The sequence below is a fragment of the Magnolia sinica genome, chromosome 10, assembly GCF_029962835.1.
Source record: "Magnolia sinica isolate HGM2019 chromosome 10, MsV1, whole genome shotgun sequence".
NCBI classification, from domain to species: Eukaryota; Viridiplantae; Streptophyta; class Magnoliopsida; order Magnoliales; family Magnoliaceae; genus Magnolia; species Magnolia sinica.
Genome location: NC_080582.1, coordinates 23,518,028 through 23,533,099, shown reverse-complemented (window position 1 = coordinate 23,533,099; position 15,072 = coordinate 23,518,028). Strand labels below are relative to the sequence as shown.

Here is a 15,072-nt window from a genome sequence, read left to right as displayed (position 1 = left end):
AGGTACGTGTCGTGCGAAGACGAGTACTAACGCTCCTCGAGCTCCGAGTTGTGCGAACGGTTTAAAGGAGATCAAAGTTATATGGGCCCAACAGTGATGTATTTATTATATCTACGCCGTTCATATCACTACCAGAAAACTGGGCAAAGGTTACAGATTTAATCCGTAGCCATAGACCTATGGCTACGGTTTTCGTCCGTAGCACGACCATCATCGTAGGTGCGGAGCCAATCGGTCTAAAATCTATGGCTACGGATTTAATCCGTATCTATTAGATTACAATAGCTACAAATATAATCCGTAGCAAATATTTCTTTAAAGAAAAATACGTACAGCTACAGATAGTATTTGTAGCTAAAAGTAGGGCTGGATCCGTAGCAATATGACGAATTTAATAACAGCTATGGTTGTCAGATAGCCAGCTACGGTCAATATCCGTAGCTATTGTCTACAATTAAAAAAATTTATAATCATTCATTCATTTACCACCTACATAATCATTCGTTCATTCATTCAATTACGATTACAATTACAATATCAATAGTGACACCACGCTCCCGCTCAGTGTTGAGCTTATCAAGAACCCATGCACACTTGAATGACCTCTTGTTCATCTAAGCAACTTCCTTCTCAAACCTCTCAATCACACGCTTATCAATTCCACCAAGCCTGTAGATAAGATGCCCAGTTGTGGTCGACTTGCCAGAGTCGACATGACCAATGACGACAATGTTAATGTGAAGCATCTCCTTTCCCATGATGGCTTACAAAACAAAGAGAAAATAAACTGCAATCACAAAACAATGACAATTACAAGAGTATTCTAGATGGTGAAGCCAGAAACAAACTCGACAAAAGGCCTAATAAACTGTGAAAGAAGTTTTCTTCACCAAAATCTTTAAATTCACAGATACCCAGATTAACAACAATAGAAAACAAAACAGTTCTTTGCACGCAAAAAAGGAAGCTGAACAGTATCTTTCCACCACACCCCACCAGGGGAAAAAAAGGATAAAAATCAGACAACCATGTATGCCATGTTTGGAAACCATGGATTCCATACCAAACAATGGAAAAAGGCTTTCCTATGATATGACAATTTGTATTGTTTGGATAGCAAAGGAAAGGGTGAATTCCACCCAGCAATCATCACCCTCATCCATAATTTGGACTCTTGCACAATAAACTGTGACTATTGTGAGAGGAAATATGAGATTTCCACTTCCTATCCCAACAAGAACTCCCACTAACAAAAGAATAATGGTTTTAATACCAACATCTGGTATTGTTAAAACCTTATAATGCCACACAAGTAAAACCCAATTCCCCAGAAGAACATTCAAAGAGAACAATCAATTGCAACCCAACAAGGTAGACATGCATGGCATGAGTAGTTGCACAGAAATAAAGCCAAACCACTCATCAGGCATAAAAGTCAGTGATAAGGCCCACCTATTTCATGGATCAGGTGAAATACATGCCCGACACATTAACCTTGCTACAAGTTATAATCTCCCATTTTAAAAGAAAACAAGAGAGAAAAACTGATGCGATTTAATCAGGACAAGATTAGAACAGACTGAGAGACAACATGCCACCAATCATATGCTACATACATCTGATTAATCAATTGTTTTGGCCATTTGAGTATGGATTATAGCCTATATTTTTTCATTTTTGACCATGCATTTAGCTATATTATATGTATCAGAATCAAACTGCAGGTCAAAGACTCCAGCCCACCTTTTGGATTTGATCCATAGCCATAGAACAGTACTGGCCACATTATATCCCCCAATTAACCATACAAATGGCACTAGAAAAAATAAGAAAAGGTAATGCCATCCAAATTTTAGATTGAATTAATATTGATGTCCTCAAAGAGAGGCCTACTGCATCTGGAACCAATCCATGAAAATGCACTCATTGATTCACAAAACCAAAATGTACTGTAGTTGGTAAGATTTGAAAAAAAAAAAGTAATTATTTAGGTTGGAAAATAACATGATAGATGATGAACAAGAACTTATTATGCAACAAAATATACAGCCATCGTGGTTCATATAATAAGAAATTACCTATAGAAATACAAACTAGTTACTACTTTGCCCATGATGATGGTAAAATGGAAATTACTGAATGAGACTGGCAATCTCCACTGAAATTGTTGTAAGATAGATCCCTGAAAAGATATTTAATCAATGAATTTGGGTCAAATTCAATGGGTAAATTCTGATTCTAAGAAAAACGAGTACTAAATATCGAGACAAAACAACAAGAACAACAAGAAAAGAAAAGAAAAGAAAAACAACATCTTGAAAAACATCTGTAATCGTATGAGCTGTGAAATGTTTACATAAAAAGTTAAATCTCAACAAGTAGAAAGTAGTTTGAATTCAAGGGTTCTAGGTTGAACTCTAGTTTGAATCTCGGCCCATTTAGTAAATGAGCTGGGCATAGGTTTGACTTCTTTGCTTGCTTAGTGAACAGGTCAAACCCAGGTTGATCCAACTCAACCAAAACCCAACCCATTGCCAACCCAAGATTAAATGAAAATCTTACCAGAAAAAAAGTGGACTGCAAGAAATGTGATGGAAATTACAAATAGGCTTGACTAAGAAATTAAGAGAAATTTTGGTAAGAAACATATGTTGATCGAGAGTTGGTATCAGGTCAGGAAAGGGGTATTATACCTTATGGAGAGGGTGGATTTCATGCACGTAAAGATGGTCTTTTAGCTTTTACACCTGCCACTTTGTTGCATGGTTCATATACATGGTAACTAGACTAGATCACAGCATTTTTGGAAACGATATGAAAAAAGTATCCCTTCCAAAATTATCACATCTGAAGGATTGACCTGCCAAACAATTTACAAGGATCCTCCCACTGATTCATACACAACATAATTAGCAAACAGGTGCCAGAATTTTGACTCAAAATACCACTACAGCATGACATGCATATTTTAGATATTCTACATGAATATTTGTTTCTCCAACTTTAGGAAAAGGTAGACATTACCAGGATGGTCAAAATTATATTCATGAACTCGCATCAGTTCCTCGGACAAATTGTGATATAAGGAATCCTGTAATATCATAAGCACAATAGAGTTAAATGCAAGCACTTTTTCACAAAATAGAAGCCATTTGTTACAAGATTAACATGAATCAAGGCAACCACAAATACTTCATGGTCAGTAAGATCAAGTTAAAGAAACGTAAACAATGTTTAAATATCTAGGTCTAGAGCTCAGACCAGGGTAGATCTACAGCAGTGTTTAAATATCAAATAGCATGTAGCGTAGTGTTTACCTATCTAAAGAAGAATAGCTTCTTTATACGTCCATAACTAAAGAATTAGATGTGTGCTGGTAGATTTGCTGGAAAAAAAAAAAAAAAAAACTAAACATGTTAAAGTAAAAGATTTGCTGAAACGGAACCCATTCTTAGGTAAGCATACATTGTGGAGTGATGGTCTAAACATGTATTGTGATTGTCGACAGACTGTCAGAGGTTTCAATATACAATATGTAAATTAAAATATATGTATTTGTGTGCTTCTCTGTGGAAAGGGAAGAAAAAGAAAAGGACACTCACCAAAGTAAACATGGTAGGGTGATTGGATGAGTTCAAACTACGCCTAGATTGGATACCCATCTGCTCCGTGGCCTTCAGAGCAAGGTTATAAAGCAAATAAGCAGTCAACATTCGGTGTAGGAAAGTGAAGAAAAATGATGGGTAGGAATGTCTAATGTGTGTGATTTTTGAAACACAGAACATTCGTGACATGACCCACAAGAGAGACGGTTCTTATTGATACATTACCCTGCAATGTGCACTGTGGAGAGATGGCTCCACCATATTCTGGTTCTACCAGCTCTACCTTACCATCTGGCTTGAAGAAGCACTACAACACCGATAAAATCAGGATGTGATTTCAGATCTTATTTCACATTTCTAACAAATTGCCATAGAACATAAAGTTTTCAGACAGAATTTTTACTCTACGCTAAAAACCCATTATTTTTACAATCTAATACCGAATCCAACCACCTTCAATACTCACATAAAATACTTCTGGTGCTTTTGCATAACCTGTATAAACAGTAGAGAATGGTCACCAGATTGATAGAATCCTATATGCCAGAAAAGCACATCCAAAAGGTAGTTTGAACTGGTAGCAGAATCACAAGATTGAAAAGGAAAACCAAAAAACATGAACACCATCACTATTCTATAATGGACAAACTGGTCCAATAGAAAATAGATGCATTATCATTTATTTTGTTTTATTGATGTATCAAATATTTCATAAATGTGAAGCCAGTTAAAGTATGAAATAAATGAAACCAAATATCTTGGTCACCACACAATTTTGTGTTCATGCACAAAAAACTATGCAAACCTGGAACATGTACAATTCCTGAGAAACAGATCCTAATATCCCAGAAGATATCCCACCATATCTTGTTTCCTAACACCATGGTTGTAGTCATCATCATCATGTAATGTGTGCATGATATTAAACTGTAGAGGAAGAACAATTTTGATAACATTCAACATCGTGAGGTGAAGGTCCCACTACCTGTTTTGGTCCTACTTGAACCAACATGTACCCGTCACCCAAAAAAGGTTTTACACTAACTTGATGTGTGCATGCCTTTTGGTTCTCCAAATTAGCCTAAAGAACCAACTTCTTAAAGCAGTTAAAATGCTAATAGGTAACCTGCCCTGACATAAGATGCAAAATATTTCCACAGCATTATCAATCAAAGAGCTTTTAAGCTTTCCAAAAGTATGTAGCTGAGTAGAAATTTTCAAATTTTAGCATTATGTACAAAATTCAAAATCAAATTACAATAGTGCGATAGAAGTAGTGAAGGATTATCAAGCTGAAAGGACAAACAGTCTTCATTTTGTCTTTTGTTTGCTAATGGGTTGGATTTTATATTCTAAGCTATGTTTGTGATATTTTATTTCGAAAATATTAGCTTTTTCATAAACTATTTTGACTTTTGTTCCAAGCATTTTGTCAAACCCATTGCATTCAGGGATCAGACCAGCCACATGATAGTTTCACAGCTAGTCCAGTTTTTCAAACATGGCTAACACCAACCTTAACTAACAATAAGTGAAAGAAATTATAGTTCTTGTATTCCTAATCATCATCATCATAGCGTTGTCCCAGCGAGTTGGAGTAGGCTTGTGAGAATGAAGCCTAAGATTCACACGTCAACTTGGTGACAATAACCACAAACATAAATAATCAGTCAATTAAAACAGACAATTTGTAAGTTGTAATTAGTAACAGATGTAAAAGGTTTTAAAGAAAAGGCTTTCCTCAACAAGGTAGTGGCAACAGGAAACAGAAACAAGTAGCAAATTACAGCCTAGGAATCTAATGTCTGTTGCAATCTAAAAATTATCACATATTTTGGTTCCTATTAGACCTTTACTGGCCCAGGTTTGGGAATATTGGTTGGTGCTAAAGTATTAGTGCTTTGGGTCAGTCCTAAACTTACATGCTGGCTGCTCTCTAAAGCATCTTTCATTGCTCTCATACCTCAAATACTTTATCAATGATTCAATTAAATATTAATGCCGATAAGTAATCAGCCCACTTCAGTTCCAGTCTGATTGCAAGAAACAATCCTGTAATGTCAAAAAAAAAGGGTATCTAGAAAATCAATCCTTAGGCTTTATGAAGCAAGAACTAGTGTGTTCCTTTTCTCAATGCAAAATCTCATTGAGGAGAAAGCTGACAAAATTTTGTAGTAGAAACTATCACAATATGATGGACCCAAAAACAGCAACACAAAATATGAGGAATATATCAAATTCCTTTTCGCATAAATCAAATTATAGACAAATTGGGGAATATCCTATCAATTCATAGGAGCACACTTGATTGAATGTTTCACCAGGCCTACAATCGGCGGCCATGTCCATACGAGCAACAAAGAAGTGTTGATGGACTGGTGCGTATAACACAGGAGCAATAATTGTACCATATTTTCTGGATTCCCTAGGTTGCAATGCTCCTAAGCTGAGAATCCAGTGAGTTTAACTTCAGCTTCAATTTTGCCATCCTGTGAGCAAAAAGTATCTAAGCATCCTCCTAAAAAAATATCTCGTGGCCAAAGAAGAGTAAATGTAGTTGCTTGTAATTAGGCTTTGGCAGGAAGGAACATGCAAAAGAGATGAAATCCATACTGCAGTAAACAAACAGGTTGAAATCCAGCGAGACTCTCCCCTGCTTAGCTATATCAAATGAATTAAATAGATTCCTGCAAAACATCATGCGTACAGTATTTCTTCAATATATCTACAAGCTGGATTAGCATTCCGATTCTCTAAACATCTCAACTCTGACAAACAAGAAGCCCGCGAATTTCTGTACATGACACGTCCACATAAACAAACTAATGCATATATAGTAGCTTAAAGATGATTTATTTTCATACTCTCCAGGTTGTATAGTGGGAATCCATGGGTAGCTACAAGTGATTACTGACACAAGCTAAGAATTTCATACCCTCCGGGTTAAGACCATCCTAAACCACCTCCACTTCAGCCACTGTGTTACAGATCCTGCCATAGATAGAGAGGGAATCCATGGGTAGCTACAAGTGATTACTGACACAATCTCTTCCTTCTTGTGATCCTAACAGAAGAATTCGGATGAACTAGACCTTGTTGTATCATAAAACCCAACACGTTTGAGAGCGACACTGCCATTTACGGTAATTCTTAACCTAAGTTTCATAATTCAATAGAAAAGGAGAACTTACAAGCCCCAAAAGTATAGTTCCTTTCCGCATCATCTTAAACTAAAGATAAATAGAAAAAAAAATCCACACAGAGGTGCAAAACATGCAATTCACATCAGATTCACAGAAGATAGATCTAGTCTAGCTATGATAGAAATAAAAAATAAAAAATAAAAAGTCTGCCTCCAAAATCCTCGGTATCCTAATAGGTTGGCAAGTGAGTGCTTCAGAGGCAATGGACCATTCATATTACATACAAGGTGAATGTTGGGGCATTGAACATTAGGAACGCTGAGATGTGGAGCCACATCTGGGGGCATGGTATCCCAAATCGGTTATGTATTGGCCGTAATGGCCGATACGTAACAGTAACGGTGGGACCCGTTACTCGATACGGGGTCGAAACGGCTGCTACGGAATTGTAACGGCTATTGAACCGAAAAAAAAAAAAAAAAAAAAAAAAAAAAAAAAAAAAAAAATACTTACCTTTTTTTCCTTTCTTTTCTTCTTCTTCTTCTCTTTCTTCTTCTTTCTTCTTCTTCTTCTTCTTCTTCTTCTCGAGCAGTTGCAGCCGCAAATCCAGAGTCTCTGTTCTTCTTCTTCTTCTTCTTCTTCTTCTCTCTCTCTCTCTCTCTCTCTCTCTCTCTCTCTCTCTCAATCTCTTCTTTCCCCCTTTCCCTCTTTTTTTCTTCTCTCTTCTTTCCCTCTTTTTTTCTTTTCATTTCCCTCTCTCTCCATTTTTTTTTTATTTGCAGCAGCTAGCTGCTGACTGCTGTAGGTATGTGTCACGCAGAGACAAGCGTTGACACTCCTCGAGCTCCGAGTTGTATGAACGGTTCAAAGGAGATCAAACTTATATGGGCTCCACAGTGATGTATTTATTACATCTACACCGTTCATCTATTTTCAAAGATCATTTTAGAGCACCACCCAAAAAATGAATTATATCCAGAGATCATGTGGACCACACCAAAAATAGCAACAGAGATAATGATTTTCATGGTTAAATAATTCATAGGGTGCACGGTAGCGTTTATTTTCCATCCAATCTGATCAGACCCGAGTGGGCCCCACTATGATGTATATATTTTATCCATATCGTCCATCCATTTTGCCACGTCATTTTAGGTCAGGATTCAAAAAATTAGTAATATCCAAATCTCAAGTGGACCACACCATAGGAAATAGTGTTATAGAATGCTCACCATTAAAAATTTCTTAAAGTCCACTGTAATGTTTATTTTCAATCTAACCTGTTAATTGGGTCACATTGACGTGGATGAAGGGAAAACACACATGTCAGCTTGATCTAAAACTTTTCTAGCCCCCAATAAATTTTTAACGGTGAACGTTTAATTATTGTTATTTTTTATGGTGCAATCCATCTGAGCTTTGGATGTGCCTCATTTTTGGGCTCATGCCCTAAATTTATTTGGCAAAATGGATGGACGGTGTGGATATAACACATTCATCATGGGTGGGGCCCAAAAAACTTTGACACGTGTGCTGCACTTTACATCTGAGTCCCTCCTAATTCAAGCCTTAAAAAATTGTACACGAGACATATATTAACTTAAAATTTGACAACTAAATTATGGACTGCAATTGCTAACTCACAATGCCAAAATCAAATTATTTGAATAGTTTTAATTGTTAATTTGTGAACTTTTATTTTTTAAAATAGGGCCTTTTGATTTATTTATTTTTTTTATGATTCACTATCCAATAAATGTCCACCAATTTATAAGTGGGATAATGACAATAAATGGCATGAATTTGAGGCTGATTTGAAGAATAGATTGGTCCTCCAAGTCAGCCCCAAATTGGTAACGCCATCTACCTGAATTTAATTTCATTTTTTTAAAGAACTATTGGGAGAAATGATATCAAGTTGTTAAGTATATAAATTACATATTTAAAAATTAAATATATGAATTTTGTAGTTAAATTCAAGTTACCTGGTTAAGAAATTAATCAGACAGTCCGATACAACTTCTCACCAAAGAGTGGACCGTTACACCACCATAAACATGTTCCAATTTATAAATGAATGCATATTTGGAATGCTTAAAATATTTCGGATTTAATCCATATTTTTTCATATTTTTTTGGCAAAAAAAAAAAATTGCGCCGTTATAGGCCGTTACTCCCCCGTATCGCCGTTACGCCCCCATATCTGTATCGGTTTCGGAGGGCACCGTTACGCCAACCGATACCGATACGAGACACCTTATCTGGGGGCCGCTGGACCAGTCGAGTGCCCTGCTCGACCGGTCGAGTGGCCCACTCAGCCAATCGAGGACTGGCTCAACTCGTTTTCCAGCGAGTTGGGATTTTGGATTTTCGACGTGCTTGACCAGTCATGGGATGTGCTTGACCGGTCGAGGGTGCCGCTCAACCGGTCGAAGACTCTGCACGACCAGTCGAACTTACGCAGATTTAAGTCCGGATTTGATACGAACAACGGAAATTTGAGTCGGTTTTCGCAGAGGTGCGAAAGGGGAGTTGCCTAAACTATAAATATGTCCTTAGGGCTTTTCTAGGGTATGGGAAATAATTCTAAGGTGTGGGCAAAGGGTTTTCTTTGTACTTCCAAGGGAGAGGTTAGTATATTGCCTTGTAATCTTCGTTTTTCTTCATAGTGGAATTTTGCATCCGTGGTTTTTTACCCTAGTTAGGGTTTTTCCACATATATCTTGTCATGTGATTTGTTTCGAATGCTTTGATTCTTTTTCTAGTTTATATTTCTTTCTGTTTATTGTTTGTGGGTGAGACCGGAGATCGGATCTCGGTTCACTGCATTGTTGGCGTGCTGCGCAACAACTGGTATCAGAGCTATTGGTTTAGTTCTATTGGGATCGATGACGGAAGAAGGGAAGATTAGAATTGAAAAGTTTGATGGTTCAAACTTTGCCTTCTGGAAGATGCAGATGAAAGATTATCTGTATCAGAAGGACCTCTATATTCCTATAGGAGGAAAAGAGAAGAAACCAAAAAAGATGACAGATGATGAATGATTTTTATTGGATCGGAAGGCTTTAGGAACGATCTGACTCTCTTTGTCTATGAGCGTAGCCTTCAATATATCCAAGATGAAAACTACGAAAGAATTAATGGAAGCCGTAACCACCATGTATGAGAAGCCATTAGTGTCCAACAAGGTTCATCTTATGAAACAGCTATTCAACATGAAGATGTCAGATGGTGGGAGCGTGGCTTAACATTTAAACGAGTTCAATACAGTCACGAGCCAGTTGGAATCCATTGGCATTTGTTTTAGGACGAGGTCAGGGCGTTATTGATCTTGTCCAGTTTGTCAGACAATTGGGATGGTTTGGTGATTGCTGTGAGCAATTCTTCAGGGTCGACAAAACTGAAATTTGATGATGTGGCCGGTCTGATTCTCAGCGAAGAATCTAGAAGAAAGGCATCAGGAGTTTCAGGGGATTCAGTGAATGCTCTAAACGTTGAAGGAAGAGGAAGATCGCTGAATAAAAGAGGCAATAAACACGAACATTCTACGTCAAGGAAGAAGCCTAAGGGATCGAAAGACAAAGATGGGTGTTGGCATTACGAGTAGAAGTGGCACCTGAAACGTGATTGTAGGGCGCTTAAGAAACAAGAAGAAAGCTCTCAAGGCAGGAAGGATTCAGTGAATCCATCTGAGGAGAGTGACAGTGAGGCATTGATCTGGTCTCTTGGTGCGAGGAATGAGTCTTGGGTTATAGACTTGGGTGCTTCGTTTCATGCCACTTCATGTAAGGAAGTTCTATATAACTATGTATCAGGCGACTTCAGGAGAGTCTACCTGGGTGATGATGAGTCGTGCAGTATTGTTGGAAAACGAGACGTTCGTGTCAATCAGAAAGACGGAACAGTTATGAAATTGAAGGATATCAGACATGTACCGAGCTTGAAACGTAACTTGATCTCAGTGGGACAGTTGGCAGATACCGGTTATGTGACGACATTCATCAGCGATTCCTAGAAGATTACAAAAGGTGCCTTAGTGATATCTTGAGGCAAGAAGGAAGGTATCTTATACGTGACTTTAGGATCATATAGTTCACTCGTAATCTCATCAACTAGAGTGAATAGGTAGTTATGGCATCAGAGATTAGGACATATTAGTGAGAAAGGGATGAAAGTGTTATTGTCAAAAAGGAAACTATTAGGGCTGAAGTCTATTGACTTGGAATTCTACAAGGATTGCGTGTATGGTAAGCAGAAGAGCATAAGTTTCAAGAAGACAGGACGCGCTCCAAAGACACATCTGTTGGAGCTTGTACACACTAATGTGTAGGGACCGGCACAGGTATTATCTCTTAGTGGCTCATGTTACTTTGTTTCTTTTATTGATGATGCTAGTAAAAAATTGTGGGTCTATTTCTTAGAGCATAAATTTGATGTATTTGATGTATTTAAGAAGTGGAAAGTTATGGTAGAAAATGAGACAGGTAAAATAGTAAAATGTCTCAGATCTGATAATGGAGGAGAGTACTGTGATAAGAGGTTTGAGGAGTATTGTGCAACAAATGGAATCAAACATCAGAAAACGATTCCAAGGATGCCACAACAGAATGGTGTGGCTGAGGGCATTAATAGGATTATCCTTGAGCGCGCCAAGAGCATGAGGTTACATGCAGGGTTGCCCAAGACCTTTTGGGCAGATGTTATGAATACTGCCGCATATCTCATCAATAGAAGTCCCTCAGCATCATTGGATGGTGGGATACCAGAAGAAATGTGGACTGGGAAAGAAGTGAACCTTGCACATCTCAGAGTGTTCGGCTTCACTTCATATGTTCACATTAATGCAGAGCACAGAAACAAGCTGGTTGCAAATTCTAGGATGTGCACATTTATAGGCTACGGGAGCATAATTTTGGCTAGAAGTTTTGGGATGCAGAAAATAGGAAAATCATCAGAAGCAAGGACGTAGTCTTTAATAAAAAAAGTGATGCATAAGGACAGTATACAGGAAAATAAGGCCGAGGAGAAAGAATTCGGAGAGTTGGAAGAGTTACCGGACACAGGTGTTACAGCGCCATAGGATGATCATGCACAGGAGCATTATGAGGCGGACCGCATACACCAGTTGTGAGGAGGTATACTCGGGAAAGAAGACCCACGGTCCGATACTCACCCTCCTTATATTATCTACTGCTGATAGATAATGGTGAACCAGAGTGTTTTGAAGAGGCATTACAGTCGGATACACGAGTTAAGTGGGAGCAGGCCATGGATGATGAGATAGACTCTCTTGAGTCTAATCGTACATGGGAGTTAGTCACTCTACCCAAGGGTAAGAAAGCTCTTCATAACAAGTGAGTTTACAAACTGAAGGAGGAGCACGATGGTTCGAAACGGTACAAGGCTAGACTGGTTGTGAAAGGGTTTCAACAAAAGGCAGGTATCGATTATGTCGGGAAACGGTTTTAGGAGATGTCATGCAGACCACTGTTGTTATTTGAAGAAGCTTGATACGTCGTACATCATCCTTCTTCTGTACGTTGTTGATATGCTTGTGGCCGGTTTAAGCATGAAGGACATCTCAGATCTCAAAAGACAACTGTCTAGAGAATTTGCCATGAAGGATTTAGGAGCTGTAAAACAAATCCTAGACATGAGGATAAAGCGTGACAGGGAAAACAAGAAACTAGTTTTGTCACAGGCAGAGTACATAGCTAAGGTACTTGATCGATTCAATATGGGAGATTCTAAGTCGGTTAGCACTCCATTAGCCAACCACTTCAAGCTATCCAAGGAGCAAGGGGCAAAGACGCAGGAGGAACGGGACTACATGGTTAAAGTCCCATACGCGTCAGCTATTGGGAGTCTCATGTATGCTATGGTGAGCACGAGGCCAGACATTGCTCAAGCAATGGGAGTTGTTAGCAGGTTCATGAACAACCCCGAGAAGGAACATTGATCCTCAGATACCTGGTAGGTACTGTGGATATAGGGTTGTGCTATGGTGGATCGAAAATCAAACTACATGGCTACGTAGATTCAGATTTGGCAAAAGATATTGACAGCAAAAGAAGTACTACAGGTTATGTCTTTACTCTGGGTAGTGTTGTAGTTAGTTGGGTCGCTCAGTTGTAGAAGATAGTATCAATCAGTATGACGAAAGTAGAATATGTTGCAGCTAAAGAAGCGTGCAAGGAGATGGTGTGGATGCAAGGTTTCATGGAAGAGTTGGGTAAGAAGCAAGCAAATTGCAAGCTGTACAGTGACATTCAGAGTGCAATACACTTGGCTAAGAATTCAGTCTTTCATTCAAGGACCAAGCATATTGACATCAGATATCACTTCATACGTTCGTTATTGGAAGATGGATCGATTACTGATTCATACAAGTGAGAATCCTGCAGATATGCTGACCAAGGCGGTCACACAGGAGAAGTTGAAGCTCTGTTCAGCTTTGATTGGTCTTCGGGCTTGAAGACGGGGAGGTGGTGCACTCCGGATGTAGAAGACGAAGGGTTGTGGCAATGTGTCTCCAAGTGGGAGATTGTTGAGATGTGAAGCCACATCTCGGGGCCGCTCGACCAGTCGAGTACCCTACTCGACCGGTCGAGTGGCCCACTTGACCAGTCGAGGACTGGTTCGACTCCTTTTCCAGCGAGTTGAGATTTTAGATTTTCGAGGTGCTCGACTAGTTGTGGGATGTGCTCGACTGGTCGAAGACTCCGCATGACCCGTCTTCGACCAGTCGAGCTTACGTAGATTTGAGTTCGGATTTGATACGGACTACGGAAATTTGAGTCGATTTTCGTAGAGGTGTGAAAGGGGAGTTGCCTAAACTATAAATAGGTGTCCCTAGGGCTTTTCTAGGATATGGAAAATAATTCTAAGGTGTGGGTAAAGGGTTTTCTTTGGACTTCCAAGGGAGAGGTTAGTATATTGCCTTGTAATCTTCGTTTTTCTTCATAGTGAAAGTTTGCATCCGTGGTTTTTTACCCTTATTGGGGTTTTTCCACATATATCTTGTCTTGTGGTTTGTTTGAAATGCTTTGATTCTTTTTCTAGTTTATATTTCTTTCTGTTTATCGTTTGTGGGTGAGACCGGATATTGGATCTCGGTTCACTGTGTTGTTGGCGTACTACGCAACAAGGAAAGGGCTCCATCAGACCGAATGGCCACACCCATTGGCTCTACTTTCAAAATCCAAGGAACAAGAAAAAAAATCCACTGTAGCAAATGATGAAATGCATGGATATGATCAGGCAGCTGAGATTTGGCCATCACCACCAGAAATCATAGCCATCCTCGCAGCCACTCCACAATTTGATGACGGAGTGGGGGAATGGAGCGTTCCGGCAGGTTTTATGACGATCGACGGCCTCTATGGGGAACCTGTTGTTGCAATTGGGGCATTTGACCTTCCTTTACATGATCTCGATCTAACACCATTTCGGATAGAAATTGTAATTTTGGGCTTTCTTTTATATTAATCATAGGGGTTGCAATCTCTATTACTCATGTATGGATTTGAGCATGTTTCCCAGCAAACCGAACTGCCTCTGTATTCCTGCAAATCATAATAAAAATCAGATGCCAGATTGCCGACTAATGGAAGTTGACTCGCATTCACAGAAAATCTCCTTCTAAAAGATGAAGGCCTGGTGCGGGTGGAGAGAATCCAAGACGATAAAGGAAGTGACGACCAGCTGAGGTCGTTGAAGGCTTTAGGGATGTTGAGGTTTTAAGAAGAGAATGGCTTTGGATGAAGAAAAGGAAGAGACACCGCGGGGAAGAGTGAGATGGTAGGGTTTCATTTTGGAGGTCTGCGTGTGGGAGAAAAGGGCGGACGAAATTGGATTTCGTTTTGGGGGAGGGGCACATGATGGACGGCCCTTTAAGATTTGGGTTTTATGACCATGGGGCCCACCGTGATGTATGTTATTTATCCACTCCATCCATTAATTTTAAAGTATTATTTTAAGGGTTGATGTAAAAAATGAGTCAGATCGAAGATGTAAGAAGACCACACAAATATTAACAATAAAAATTTAATTTTTATTATTTCTTATGGTGTGGTCCACTTATACCTTTAATCTACATAATTTTTGGGTTCATCCACTAAAATTATATATAAGAATTGATGGACGGCTTAGATCAAACACATATATTCCAATGGGCCCCATGGAGCCCCTTAATAAGGTTCCGATGAGGATGTAGGTTTTCGCTACAGATCAATTAGGTTTTAGCTACGGATTAAATCTGTAGTATAATTACTATAGATTTAATCCATAGCCAAAAACTTTCAAAGTCCGTAGCCTTTCCACGA

General features: G+C 38.9%; 1 long non-coding RNA gene across 3 annotated transcripts; it reads right to left on the bottom strand.

The window, feature by feature from the left end:
• Positions 1 to 511: 511 nt before the first annotated feature.
• LOC131258191 (uncharacterized) lies at positions 512 to 14,615 on the bottom strand. 3 transcript variants are annotated; one of them, XR_009177957.1, is made up of 11 exons: positions 14,296 to 14,615; positions 14,031 to 14,138; positions 6,014 to 6,094; positions 4,072 to 4,100; positions 3,831 to 3,912; positions 3,603 to 3,674; positions 3,318 to 3,385; positions 3,025 to 3,091; positions 2,694 to 2,860; positions 2,079 to 2,182; positions 512 to 787 (listed from the first exon to the last, which is right to left on the bottom strand). It is a non-coding gene; the product is annotated as an uncharacterized LOC131258191 (long non-coding RNA). The 3 variants fall into 3 exon arrangements; XR_009177956.1 differs by lacking the exon at positions 512 to 787 and having other exon boundaries at positions 1,969 to 2,182; positions 4,072 to 4,141; XR_009177958.1 differs by lacking the exons at positions 512 to 787; positions 6,014 to 6,094 and having other exon boundaries at positions 1,969 to 2,182.
• Positions 14,616 to 15,072: the final 457 nt, after the last annotated feature.